This window comes from Haliaeetus leucocephalus, unplaced genomic scaffold (assembly GCF_000737465.1).
Source record: "Haliaeetus leucocephalus isolate CR32 unplaced genomic scaffold, Haliaeetus_leucocephalus-4.0 Scaffold1, whole genome shotgun sequence".
Taxonomy (NCBI): domain Eukaryota; kingdom Metazoa; phylum Chordata; class Aves; order Accipitriformes; family Accipitridae; genus Haliaeetus; species Haliaeetus leucocephalus.
This window is the reverse complement of record NW_010972437.1, coordinates 9728555-9742687: the sequence shown is the minus strand read 5'-3', so window position 1 is coordinate 9742687 and position 14133 is coordinate 9728555. Positions and strand designations below refer to the sequence as shown.

At 42.4% G+C, this 14133-nt stretch overlaps 1 protein-coding gene across 13 annotated transcripts in view; it reads left to right on the top strand.

The window, feature by feature from the left end:
• Positions 1-20: 20 nt before the first annotated feature.
• Positions 21-14133, top strand: part of AGPS (alkylglycerone phosphate synthase) — a 92659-nt gene continuing 78546 nt past the window's right edge. For 4 of the 13 annotated variants that reach the window (XM_010566130.1, XM_010566088.1, XM_010566112.1 and 1 more), the window contains exons 1-6: positions 21-157; positions 978-1137; positions 2131-2269; positions 4191-4316; positions 5658-5792; positions 6122-6176. The gene's annotated coding sequence lies outside the window, so the exon portion shown is untranslated. Of the gene's footprint in view, positions 158-472; positions 624-643; positions 720-977; positions 1138-2130; positions 2270-4190; positions 4317-4733; positions 5127-5296; positions 5560-5651; positions 5793-6121; positions 6177-11819; positions 11886-14133 lie in introns of those variants that run through there. The other 9 variants (XM_010566121.1, XM_010566078.1, XM_010566036.1 and 6 more) reach the window with 8 other exon arrangements.

The following is a 14133-nucleotide window of genomic DNA, read 5'->3' as shown; positions in this document are numbered from 1 at the left end:
GCCGCGAGGCGCGCCCCCCCGCCTTGCCCCCGGTAACGGCCAGCGGCTCCTCGGCCCGGCCGCAGCGGGCAGGCGTCGGTGTTGCCGGCGCGACCCCCCGGAACCGGGGGCGGCTCGGTGCGTTCTTTCTCGTGCCTTGGCGCAGCTGCCCATCTGCGTGTGTATCGGCCTGTTTCGCCTTCGCAGCGCCCTTGTCGTCTCTGTGCAGCCGGCGGGTTCCGCACTGGTGCGGGAAAGATGGAAGCGACGGCAAAAACGCGGGTGGGCAGCCCGGGGCGGGGAGGGGGGGGTGATGCGGGGGAGCAGAGCGGCGGAGCGGCGCGGCAGCGGCCCCGCCGAGCGCCCTGCGTACCGGCTGCCCTCTGCCAAGCAGAGGAACGCCAAACGAGTGACCGGCCTTGCAAACCAGCCAAAACGGAGCGAAGGAGGCGGGGGGCGGCTTCGATACGCACGAGCTCTTGGGAACGTCTACCTTCAGACGAGGTCCCGCACAGAGCGGTAATGTCACGGGTCCTGATAACGTTTTGCCAGCCTTTTGACTTCTCCAGCTCTTTAATAGGCATCCACCAACAGACCGTATTCCTCAGGCGTTACAGAAAGCGCGAGCCGCGGCACACCCAAAAGTAGGAGCGGGTGGGCCACGGGCCTGGATGCCTACCCCTCTGTTCTGGTTACCAAATTACTGGAGCGTCTTACCCGAAATCACTTGTCACTATCCGGTAAATGACATTAGTCAGAGAGCGAGCTGAATTCCACTTGGAAATGCAAGAAGCAGTCAAATAGTTAAACCATGCCGTGCGCTAAATAACAGCCTTGAAAAGGGTATGGCCACTGCCATTATATACCTTTCAAATGATCCTTTGGTGACTCCCGGAACCCATTTTTGAGGCTACTTTAAGTGCTCTGATACAACCAAATAGCGTGGAATCAGGACACTCTTATTAGCCGTAATAGAAGATCTACCTGTTCCTTTGCAGGTGCTTCTGCGGGTTGCAGCTGGAGTGCTCCTGTGGGCTCTCTCAGACTGGTGCACTATGCCTGCTTTGGGTTTTCACAACCCTTGAGCTGTGCTCGTGCAACCTGACGATGTAAAACAGGGCTAGTGTGAGGATCTCATTTTCACAGTTGCCCTTCAAGGTACAAGAGTGTGACTTTATAAATTAAAAAATAGCACGAGTGTATAAACTGGATAAATCTAATAAAAAAATTCTTTGCACCATCCCATTGCAGGTGGGTGTCTACCCAAAGATAGATACTGCTTGCTGTAATTATGTGAAATTGATACATCCCTCTGAAGGAAGAACAACTTGTAATCGTAAGTAGATTTATTATATCCATGTTTGATAACTGTACTAGATATAGTGCAAGCACTTGCCTTACAATGAAAGTTTAGTTAAAACACATCCATAGAGCCACAAAACATATTATGGAGGTCTAAGCAGAACATGTGCTGCATCACTGAATGAACTGGGTACATTGAAGGAGCTCTCACAAAGCTAGGGCTTCGATTCCGTGGAGGGAGAATGCATGGTGACGGTGACAATAAATCATTTGCAATGGAGAACCAGCAGCAAAATCTTAAGTATATTCCTGTGTATTATTTTTGTCGTACCACTTTATTCTGTGGTCTGAAAGTGAACCCAACTGAATCCAACTGAAAGGACTCTGTTGGAGACTCTGGAGAAACAGAAGTGGGCTGTCACAAGTTAAAGATCCTTTAAGCACAGCTGCTGCCAGCTCCTTGCAAATGATGTTTTTATTAAGTACCAGCTTTGGACTTTTTCAGTATTACAGAAGAAACAGCAAGCAGGCCACATTAGTACAAAATGAGTAATATGCGATGTCAGTTCATGAAAAATTGCCCTCAAGCTATAAAGGTGTCTTTTCTGCATGCTTTATTTAATAGAAAGCAAAATAAAAGCAAACGTGAATCTTGGGCGTTGGCATAGATTGTATCACAGTGCCGAAATAGTATGCAAAGCTAAGCAGCTTGCTTGGAGCCTGGGGTGAAAAAAAAAGGCAAGGACACTTTCTGTCCAGGCCAGATAAAAGAACACTGGCTATATATTTCATTTGTGTTCCTTGCTTAATTTCTTTTCTCCTTTCCTTATCTTCACACCTTGAGCTCAGGCAGACCAGCACTTCATTTCAGATGAGAAGGCAGCCATCCAAAAATCGGCCTAATGAAAATGCTGCATCTCACTGCGCTATTCCCACAGCATGCGACTGACGAATGAGGGGTATGGCATCAGCAGCTTTCTGAAACAAAGTACGAGCAATACTTTTGCAATATTGTTATTTTCATTTGATTAGACACCCTGAAATACCTGGAAACACAGGCTTGTTTGTTAGTTGCCCTTTATAGTTTTTTGTATAGTAAAGTTTTGAAGAAAATGTTTTCAGTTACTGTTGCATCTTTCTAATCCTGGAGTTTATTTGGGACACAGTAACGTCTCCATATGGTATACGTAGAGGGATATGGGCCCACAGGTAATGCTTTGGTCTCCACTTGTAAATATGAACTTTTGGCCAAGCACAGAAAAATCCAAATGCTTTTCAAGTTGCTGTATTCCTGTTAGTATACATTCATTTACCTTATAAAACTTACATGCCTAGTCTATATGTATGGATTCCCATTATTGCAATATTACAGCTTATATGCAAACAAGGTAGATATAATTTCCAGGAAATTTGAAGTAGCTGAAGTAGTATATTCAAGAACAACCCACGGTGGTACTGTACTGAAGGGTAACAAAGAGTATAGAGAGCTTTTTATGACACATATAATTTTACATTTTCTTAGTTGCCTATTTTTATATTAGACAGTCTCATTATTCCTATTCTTGCATTAGAATTTTTGTCAATCATAATATTTAGAAAAACATTTATTTTATTATCAGAATTTATTCTAAGATATTTTCATGCTCTTTTAAAAATGATAGGAAAATGGAAGGATCTGGCCATATTTTCAGATAATGGACTATTAACATTTTGATGAAGTTCTTTCTAATGTATCTGCATAACATTTTATATTATTTTGTATTAGAATAATTATGAAGATAGAAACTTTATAGTGCCACCTACTGCTGAAAATACAATTTTAAAAACCTTGCTAGTTTGGGTACCTTCAAATAAAAGGGCAATGGAGGAAAATATCTGTTGGAATAAAATCTTTCAAACCTCTGAAAAAAGCTGGAGACAAGTCTTGACTTGCCGAGTGAATTTCAGTCACACTGAATTTCTGAACTTTGAACCAGTGACTATTTTGTCTGACACTGTAATGAGAAGTGACTCTGAGGATCTGGGATTTTGACTAGAAGGTTTTTTTGATGTTAGATTTTTAATAAGAACTTTCATTTTAAAATTAGCCCCTGTGATGTCACTAGAAAAACACTGATGAAAGGATTCAGTGAAACAAAATTTATTTTTCACTCAGTGATAAGGAGACATCTTCTATTTTACAGAGAGCTCTGCACAAGATGTAAACCAAGGACCCTGGAATCAGCATCACATGCGGCACAAGCTCTGTTCCCTTCTTACATCGCAAGTCATAAGATGGACCATGGATCCTTGCTTGGTTGTTGGCATGAGATGATATGTTCTCAGCCATGATGGTTGGAATTCATCTTCCCTAACCCTTACCATCTAAAAGTTAGATGAGGTTAACGTACAGTCTAAAGTACAGTAGCTGGTTCTTTCTTCACTTCATGAGAAGACCCTGTCTCTAGTACTAGTGAAAGAGTAACCATATGCCTACAACATTTTTCCTCTGTCCCAGATGTTAAGTATTGGTTATGATCTCATTCCCAGGAACCATGGAAGTACAAGAAGTGGTAGGACTTTGTACATGAGTATGAACAAGTAGAATACAGACCCTTATTCTTCCTGAGGAAAGTTCAACTTTAAATTTTGCTCCGAGGCATCAGGAATGGTTTATCTGCTGCTGGTACTTGTCTCATCCTGTAGAATAAACTGACGTTGAAATGCTTTGAGCACGTGATTGTCAGCATATCTCTCTTGTTATGGCTCGATGACTTAACCTTAGAAATTAATTTCCTTTCAAGTTGAAAGATTCTTGAGAACGATGCGTTTAAAACAGAGAAAAGAGCTTGTAAGGATGATTTAGCCACTTTGGCAGTATTTTAGAAGCCTTTGGAGGCACTTTGCACAACCCCCCTTTTCATTCACAGAGGAGAAAGACTGCTGTCGTGACAGTATCACTCTGCGGTCCTTCATTTTGCAACAGCAGTGTGATCTACTCAACAGATAACAATTTTCAGAAGAGCTTTTTGTAATTTTCAGATGCTTATGTACAGGTAATTCTGGGTGCACATTTTACCAACCCTACACATTAAGAATTCACCTCCTATTAAGTTAGCTTGATAAAAACTAGATAAAGTACCTTTCTTAGTTGTTGAGCTTATTGTGTCTTTCACACAGTGAAAATTCATGCTGACTTTTTGGTCAATTAAATAATTTTTTTTTTTTATTTACTGAACTGGTTTTGGCTGGGATAGAGTTAATTTTCTTCATAGCAGCTTGTATGGTGCTATGTTTTGGGTTTGTGATGAAAACTGTTGATAACGCAGGGATATGTTAGCTATTGCTGAGCAGCGCTTGCACAGTGTCAAAGCCTTCGTTTCTCAGGCTGCCCTGCCAGCGAGTGGGCTGGGGGTGCACAAGGAGCTGGGAGGGGGGCACAGCCAAGACAGCTGACCCCAACTGACCAAAGGAATATTCCATACCATGTGATGTTGTGCTCAGCAAAAAAAAGCTGGGGGAAGAAGGAGGAAGGGGGGGACTTTCAGAGTTATGGTGTTTCTTTTCCCAAGTCACCATTACGTTTAATGGAGCCCTGCTTCCCTGGAGATGGCTGAAAACGTGTCTGCCGATGGGAAGTAGTGCATGAATTCCTCATTTTGCTTTGCTTGCATGTGCAACTTTTGCTTTACCTCCTGAACTGTCTTTATCTCAACCCACAAGTTTTCTCACTTTTTGCCTTCCGATTATCTCCCCTACCCCACTGGGGGGAAGTGAGCACGTGGCTGTGTGGGGCTGAACTGCCCACTGGGGTTAAACCACAACAGTCCTTTTCGGTGCCCAGCATTGGGCTCAAAGGGTTCGAGGTAACGACAGATTTGATTGGAGTTTGCTAGACTGAATGTATAGCTGTTAATAGCTGCTTAGCTATTAATTGGCAGGGTCCTGTGCTTGCCATGGGGCTTGCTTGCCTTGCTGTACATTAAAGTCTGGTGCTTGTTAGTGGCTGCTTTTTGCTCCTGCTTGTTTGCTGTAGGGCTTATCATCTCACCCGGCTGTGCCTGGGAGCATTTTGATAACAGCAATGGCCATGTGCCTGGGCTGGCCAAAGGCCAGGGCATCACTGCTGTCCCTGTGCTGCTGTGCTGGACAGGCTGGAGCTCCACTGTCAACTTGAGTCAAAGGGGTTGTGACCTGTGGATAAGTCCATGCCGGAGCAGGTACACCTCAAAGCATCTCTGGCCCCACGCTGGAGCAGGTGGGGCTGTGGTCTGTGGATAGGTCCACACTGGAGCAGAGGTAAGGGGAGGAGTACACTGCAGTGTCCAAATGGACCAGAGGCAGAGATTGTAACGGATATACCTTTAAATTGTTGTTACCTATGGTTCGAGTTGCAGGAACCACCACCAGTGGAGGATAAGCCTTACAAGAAGCAGTGCAAGTGCAGCAGTGACCCAACCTGAGCTGGCTTTGGTGCCCAATAACTCCACACAACACACCACCTCTCCTGTCCTGAGTGACCACCATAACAGGTAGAATCCAGGTCATGAACTAATGAAGTCAATGGACATTTCATGGACATTTTATGGACATTTTACAGGCATGGTCCATAGACTAAGGGAATGATATCTGTGTATATATCAAAGGATGGGAAGGGGGAAAGCGGCTAATGAGGATCTATTGGATAGTGTGGAACCTGAGCATGATGTAAATGGTATGGAATAAGGTGTGGAGATTGTACTGGTTTTGGCTGGGATAGAGTTAATTTTCTTCATAGTGGCTTGTATGGTCCTATGTTTTGGATTTGTGATTAAAACAGTGTTGATAAAATGCTGATGTTCTGCTTCCCAGTGTGATACAGGGGACACCCGCACCTTGATGGAGGAGGAAGGATGAGCACTCTCACTGTTGGCTGGGTAATTATTTTGCTCATAGGTCCACGAGTTACAAGTTATGAATTAATGAATTGCAAGTTATGAATTAGAGAACTTGTGAGTTAGAAACCTCATGACAAGTGATGAATTAGTGAATTCACGTGCTAGACTAGCCTGTACAAATGTGACTGAGCCCTTGTTTGTCATGTTTGTTTGCTTTCCTAATGAGCTCATAAAATAAAGTTTAATTTACAGAGTATGTTGTTCTGTAATTTTGAGAGATCCAAACAGACCGTGACACAGAGTGAGTAGTCTGTGGCCCTTCCCCCTATTACCTGTCCAAATACTTTAAAACTGCTTCTTTCCAAAAGAGCAAAGAGGCAGTGACTAGGGACACTCCTCTGAAAGGAACAGGGGAAATCCTTCACAACACTCAAGTTCTATGTTGGTTGTCTACCCCAAATTCCTGTTGTGCTGTAAGGGCCTTGCCAAAGACCTCTGGTGCCTGCTCTTCTTCCCAGGGCAATTATAGTCTACCTGATCCTTCCCTCTTGTTTCACTCACTATGGACTATGGACTTTTAGTGTTAATGTGTGTCAGCCTAAATAATTAAAAGAAATGCACACTGTATCCCAGAAAACTAGGAAGGTTGAAAATGCGCTTCTTCCTTCTCAAAGAAAGGCACAAACTCAAATCACAGTCAGCAGGAAAATGAATAAGCTATTTGGTGATACCATGTACAAAAAAATAGCATCATAAAAATGAAATTAAAGTAATATTCAAAGCACACAGTCATTGTTGATTTAGTTTCCAATTATACAGAGGTAATTGTATTAACGAACTGCCTCATTCAGTTTGGTGGGAAAACAATTGAAAGTTTTAATGTCCTGGCATCTGCAGATAATAAATGATACGATCTGTACTCCTAACTCAACTAGAATCCTAATTCTTGTTTTACCCAGGGCATACTACAATATCAGTATGTCTGATGAAAGATTCTTCTGTGACCTTCTGGAGCCAAGACAATTCTGGAGTAATTCTAGAATAGAGTAACTGTTTTAGAATTAAATATTGAAATAAGCTAGAATAGATGAAGGAACTTATTCCAGAATTAATGACCCCATATATATAGCGATTTAAAATCCAAGTTGAATTCCATGAATACAGATGTTTGCAGCCTGCATTGCACTGAACATACTGGGAATAGTTTTAAAAGATGTAGTTTTGTGACTTCAACTGCTGAAGCCACACTAACTATAAATAAGCATATTACAAAGAGTCTTAAGTGCATCATGTGCTTTAAAGTCAGAACTCCATGTCTGGCATTTTGTTGAACTCCCCACCATCCTCTAAGTGTTGGAATACATTTATGCCGTAGGTGAGCTGACCCAGCTCCTGCCTGCCTGTCCTTTGCTTTAAATTCTCATGTGTTCCCAGGAGCTGAGAGAGCCTAGACACTTCTCAAACGCACACTATAATTGTTCATGGATTTTTTGTTGCCCCTCCCACCCCCAAAAATATCCAGAAAGTGTGAAAGCGAGAATAACACTGAGGTCTCTTTGACTTTCATCTTCTGATGCAGGAGATAACACAAACATTGGGTAGAGTATCTGTTCTATCAAAGTATTTTAGTATACTATCAGTATCTATACAAATAGAATTAATAAATAGTGTTTAATCTATGACACATTCATAATCTCTTCTAGGACATACCTTTCTTATCCTCTAACTCATCATTCTGTACGTCCTCTGCTATAACAAGAGCATTTGCTAAATAGGGGAAACCCCAAGTTATTTCCTGTTCTGACTTTCAAAGAGAAAGGGAGAAGCTGGCTGCTTTATTGCCACTTTTTTTCTTGCCTTTTCTTTTTTTTTTGAGATTTTCCTCCTGATAGTCATATGACATGGGAATATAATATGTTGTTTACTTCTTCAGCCTCTTGTCATGCCCCATATATTCTGCTAACCCAGCAAGCAGTCCTTACTTACCATGTTTAAAATATAAGCAACCTGCTGACTCTATACACGCTGTTCTGCAAGAGCTGCTCTTGGAGCAGCCGCACGCACAGGATGTTCTGCTTCTTGTCCGCAGGGCTGTTATGCAGGCAGCCTGTTAGCTATCAGCAGCTGTCAGTGCTGAGCCTGTCCTGATGTATCTGGTGGGGTCCTAACTTCCAAATGTGCTCAGGGTGGTGAAGACGGGCATGGGCAGGAGGGCAGACACCAGTGCTGCATAGGAATGGTTGTGCAGCCTCACTGCTACCTAGGCAGCAGAGGTAATACCTTGAAGAAATTGCATAGACCGGCTTCCAGCGTCGACACGTTCTCTGTGCCTCAGTATGAATGCAACAGTCAGAAATGCAAAAACCCTGGACTCATGATGTTTCTGTTGGTATTTTGCCTGGTTCTTCCTTTTTTTCTTTCTAGCTTAACTTGCATCTCTTTCTCCTCTCCTAAATATGTCATTATGTACATGGTGTTGCCACCATTAGCCTCACTCCTAATCTCATCTCCGTTAGTGTGCTACAGGGAGAGGGTAACACATAGGCCTGAGGAGGAATGAAGGCTGTATTTGAACAGGAAGCAGTATCAAGCAATCAGTGTGATCCTCAGCACTATACTGGACTGTGTGCCCAGTTTTTATTTAAATACATGGTAGAAACAGGGAGGTTTGTCTCTGGAAGTGAGTTTCTGAGGAAACAAAAACTAAGCTTGATTCTCAGAATGTAAGTGCAACCCTCATTTTTATGCACTCTTTTGGGATCTGCTGCTAGAGTAATTCGGCAGCTGCTCAGCAGCAGCAGCAGCTAACAAAGCAGTGTTGGGATCGCTGGCAGCCCATCACGTGCTGACCCTTTTTTTCTACTTTGTATTTCTAAGTACTCTGTTCCAGAAGAAGTCATCCATTATGGGTTCCCCTTAATCACCCTTAAAGGTTTGGACAAGTTAAACATATACACGTATTTCCAAATAAATCTGGCCTCCAGCCTTTGATTGTTTTTCTGGCTTTTTTCAGAACTCTTTCTCATTTACTTTTTGTCTTTTTGATAGTGCTGTGGATAGAACTGAATATTTTAGGCCAAAATCATAAAGAAAATGACTTAACCTGATGCTGTTACAGCTCTTCATGTGAGGTCCAAAATGACATTGCTCTTTTGCCTTGCCATATCCTGTGCAAACTCGCATCTAGTTGCCAGGGCAGAAGAAGGAGAGTTTCCCATCATTCTCTTTTCTAGTTCATGCTTTTCAGGCTATTTCTTCCACTGAAAAATTACTTGGATTATTTGTACAGTATTTATCAATTCGCCTTATTCTAGATCAAAACTATTATTTTTTGAGCACATTATTTCTTGACACCCCGTCTATAATTCTCTCTTCATTGGTATTTGCAGCTTTTTGTGATGTACAGTTGTAAATGTCAGCAGCGTGCTGAAGTTTACTACATTTTCCTGATGAAAATATTAAAAAAAAAATCAGCCCTCACACCGGTATCTATCCAACCCCAAACATCTCCTCACAGTTCAATATATGGTATGTTTGTCCTTACAACACTGTATTGAGGTTCCCAGTATATACTGGGGTTTCCAGTGTACTGTAAGCCATGTTTGAGAGGGAGAAGCCTACGTGGGAGCTGGAGCAGCAGTTTGGTAGCTGGCAGAAGGAGGCAGCTGGGCTGTAAGCAGCCTGAGAGCTTCCCAGGGAAATAGCTTGCTGCTGGCAGGGTGTCAGTAGTAGCAGCAGGAGGACATAAGGAAGCAGGAGACACGACAAAACTGCATATGTGACTGGCAGAAGACTGGTGTCAAATGGTCCCAACAAGGCCCACCCCGTACAATCATAACCCTGATTTGAGTTTCAGCTGCAGGGCTGATAACGTTGCCACTGTTAAGAGTTAATTGTGCTTAAGGGAGTTGCCCTATTTGTTCCGAGAAAGCCATAAAGCAGTCGCATTACTTCTGCAGACCCTGCGTGTTAAAGGAGGACAGCCTGGTAAGGAGAGCCTGCAGAGCCTCCTGCCTCCAACACCTCCAGCACTAGGCACTGAGCTGGGGGAGCCCCGGCTGGGAGGGGACGTCCTCGCCCGCCGTCAGGGGACGGGTGCTCCGCAGCAAACTCACACCTTTCCTAGCAAAGGCAGCTTGAACTCATTTTTTCAATGAGTACAGAGTATGATTCGAAACCTTTAACAAAATCTACATTACATCTGCTGCCTTCTCTTCAGCCATTCCTTTTATAAATCTGTCCAAACAGATCACTCAGGTTTGCACAGCCAGATTTGTTTTCGTAAGACCATAGTGGTTGTTGCTTGTGGCCCTTGAACCTTCCAGATGTTGAGCGATCGCTGTGCAATGTTTCTAGTATTGCTCACTAGGAACAGAAATTATGCTTAAGAGAGACTGATGCTGAGTACCACCCTTATTTCTTCTGAAAATTGGCGAGTTGTTTGGTTAATAGATGTTCCTCAGTTTCCCACATATATTGTGATGATAATTTATGCTGTAATTACAATAAGTATATCACACACATTCCAGAAACTATAGCAGAATGCAGCTAGTATCCCTTGACCCCTCCAGTGAACGTAAATGATTTTCCTGCATTCACTTACAGTTTCTTAATTGATGAGGAATTTGATTTTCAATCAAGCTATCTGTTTGCAAGGTCAAAAAGGCTGGTTTTATTAGCGTGTGGTGTGTGTTACATTAGCTTGCAGACTGTTTGCAAGTGCAACAAGAGAGCTGGAAGTATGCTGCTTGATGAAAACAAGTCCGCTGAACATGTATGTTTTGATTAGGTGAGCTGACAATGCCAAGCAGAAAAAGCAGGCCTGGAGTAGCCCACGTGCTATAACTTGTGGTGTTCAGGAGCCCTGCAGGTTTTTTTAGGTTATTATGCAAACTTGAAAAGAATCAGAACTTTTCAGAATATGAGATATTTACTGCAGTTCATGCACGCAGTTTTTTCTCTGCTAATACAGACAGTAAGTTGGCTATATTAGTTGGCTAGCTCTTCAACAAACTAAATTCCTGGGACTCTGCCTGACTTCCTTGAAAAATTTGAAGCTGTTTTTAAGGAGGTTCTGTGAGAAAACGCAGCACAGTGAATTTCACTAACTTTGGCCAGCTTATAAGGGAAAGGCTTGCAGTTACCCTCAGGCATGAACTTGATTACATGAAGAGTAAGAAATACAAAATAAATCATATGCTTTAATTCTAAATTACATTATTTGATGTAATAAGAACTTCCATATCAGATCAAATCTAAATTAGTTGTCTGCCAATAGTAATTCCCAGATGTCTCTGAGGAAATTGCCCTATTCTTCAATCTCCTTTCCCTCCTCTGCAAGTATAACAGATAATTACATAACAACCTGACTATAGGGGAAGTTATTTTCTAACCTCAGGCTGGTGGCTGATTTATGCCCTGAACTGTGAACATTTATATCCATTACGAATTTTTATCAGGTCCAATCTAATTCCCCACATAAATGTATGAATATGTATGTATAACCTTTTACTGAATCCTGCTAAGCACCTGTCCTCAATGATACCATTTGCCAGCATGTTTTGCAGGTGTATTACTTTTGCCAATTTTAAATATAATGCCTTTTACTTTCATTATTACAATCAGTGTTTACCTGGGAAATATATCAGTGGTAGCAATAACCCCCAATATCCTTTTCCCCAGTCGCTCCCTGCCCTGAACAGCTCTGAAGCCCCAGCTGGAGCCTCGGTGCCTGTGCTGGACCAGAAGGTAGCAACCTCCGGCCTGCTGACATTTCCTGCTCCATCCCCTCATAGACCAGACCTCACCTTTTACATTATGGGTTGATGAAAGGCAGAGGGATGATGCTTGCAGTAAATGAAAAGGTTACAGTGTCTCTAGGACTATTACCATTCTGCTGTACCATGACTTCCTGAATTTGCAAGTATCATTACAATTTAACGTCAAGAGAAGAGTTTGTTTTGGGGAGAAGAAGTTGTTTTGGACTATGGGAAAGAAATTAATTTTGGTTTGTGTTGGGTCGGGTCAAAGAGGTGCTTTTGTGAAATACTGGGGAGGGAGGGCTTAATCTTGGGGTGGGCTATTACAGCTACATTTTATTGTGTAAGGAGTGTAGATTATCTTTGATTATGGGGAAATTGGTTATACCTGGTAAAAGAAGGTTGGATTAGGAATGATTCTGAATAGAAAAGTGTCCTGGTTTCAGCTGGGATGTAGTTAACTGTCTTTCTAGTAGCTGGTACAGTGCTATGTTTTGGGTTCAGTATGTGAAGAATGTTGATAACACTGATGTTTTCAGTTGTTGCTCAGTAGTGTTTAGACTAGAGTCAAGGATTTTTCAGCTTCTCATGCCCAGCCAGGGCACCTGACCCAAACTGGCCAACAGTGTATTCCATACCATGTGACGTCCCATCTAGTTTAGGAACTGGGAAGTGGGGGGCAGGGATTCGCCGCTCGGGGACTGGCTGGGTGTCCGTCGGCGGGTGGTGAGCAATTGCCCTGCGCATCATTTGAACATTTCAATCCTTTTATTACTACTGTTGTCATGTTATTAGTGTTATCATTATCATTATTAGTTTCTTCTTTTCTGTTCTGTTAAACCGTTCTTATCTCAACCCAGGAATTTTACTTCTTTTCCTGATTTTCTCCCCCATCCCACTGGATGGGGGGGGAGTGAGTGAGCAGCTGCGTGGTGCTTAGTTGCTGGCTGGGGGTAAACCATGACAAAAAGTAAGAACTATTTTACCTAAAGAAGGAATTTCACTGTATGTCTATGTGGGCTGACTACTGCCATAAAAAAGTGGTCGGGTTTTGACTAGAAGCAAAAGAAGATGGACAGACTGTAGACTTGCAGAAGCAGCAAGAAAATACGATGTTTTCCTTTCTCCTTTCAAACCTGGACATTACTGGTGGTATCTGCATTCATAGAAATTTGAAAGGCAGGCGATTCTCAGGGTTGCCAAAGGGACGAGGCACCCTTGCAAATCAAACCTTGAATAAGCACCTGTAATGAAAAGAAGGCCATGAGACTGCCTTCAATAGTCCATATATGAAAAATCTTGAATTTGTGAATCCTCATAATACACTCTCAGTGAGGAAATATTATTGGGCTGAAAAAATTCATTTACAGAGAATGGGGATACATGCAAAGCCAACAGAGACATGTGGAGTGGTTACAATAGACAGAAGAAGTCAAGAGGCAATAACTACATACAGACAACTTGGTGATCAGGGTCAGTATAGGGCATCTGTGGAGTTAGCCACAAAGTTCCGATTTTGGTGTAAATTCTTTAGTCTGAGAATGCTGACACATGGTCTCTTGTTGGTTCACTTAATTATATAATGAACAGCTGTGAAGTTTTTATTTGGATTAAAATTTCCCTGGAACTCAAGGTAATTTAGATCTGAGGTTTTGGCTCTGGTCCCTTCCCAGCTTGTACTCCATATAAATTACTGCCCTAGAACCATGACATGTTCAATTTATCCTCCATTTTAGGTGGCTTAAAAGTGCATGCATAATTCTGTGCATGCCACACTTTCTGTAATCTACTGTGACAAATAGACCAAATGACTGAAACTGCTAGGTAAGACACTTTATTTTAGTCAGGAACCCATACCCAGCCTTAGTTTAAATACCAGGCAAAAATGACATTTGAATTATTTGATTTGAATCAATGCCGAATTCAATCTTACACAAACTCAGAAAGAGAGAGGGGAAAAAAGTCTTGGAATAAACCCAGTGATTTATGCGTGGGAACATAAGGCAATAACAAGCAGCAATCGATTCAACTGTAATGACAGGAGTGGACCACCATGAAAAATTTGGCAACTTTTCATTGGAGCTACTGTGACTGAGGGACTGGGAACAGGGCGATATTTTTACACACGGATAATGACTACAAGAAAAGTAGACTCGGGGACCAGGATTCCCAATTCCACCTTCTATCAAAAATGCTGGTCAAGCTCTGTATGCCATGGTCCACTCACACTGCTGTGA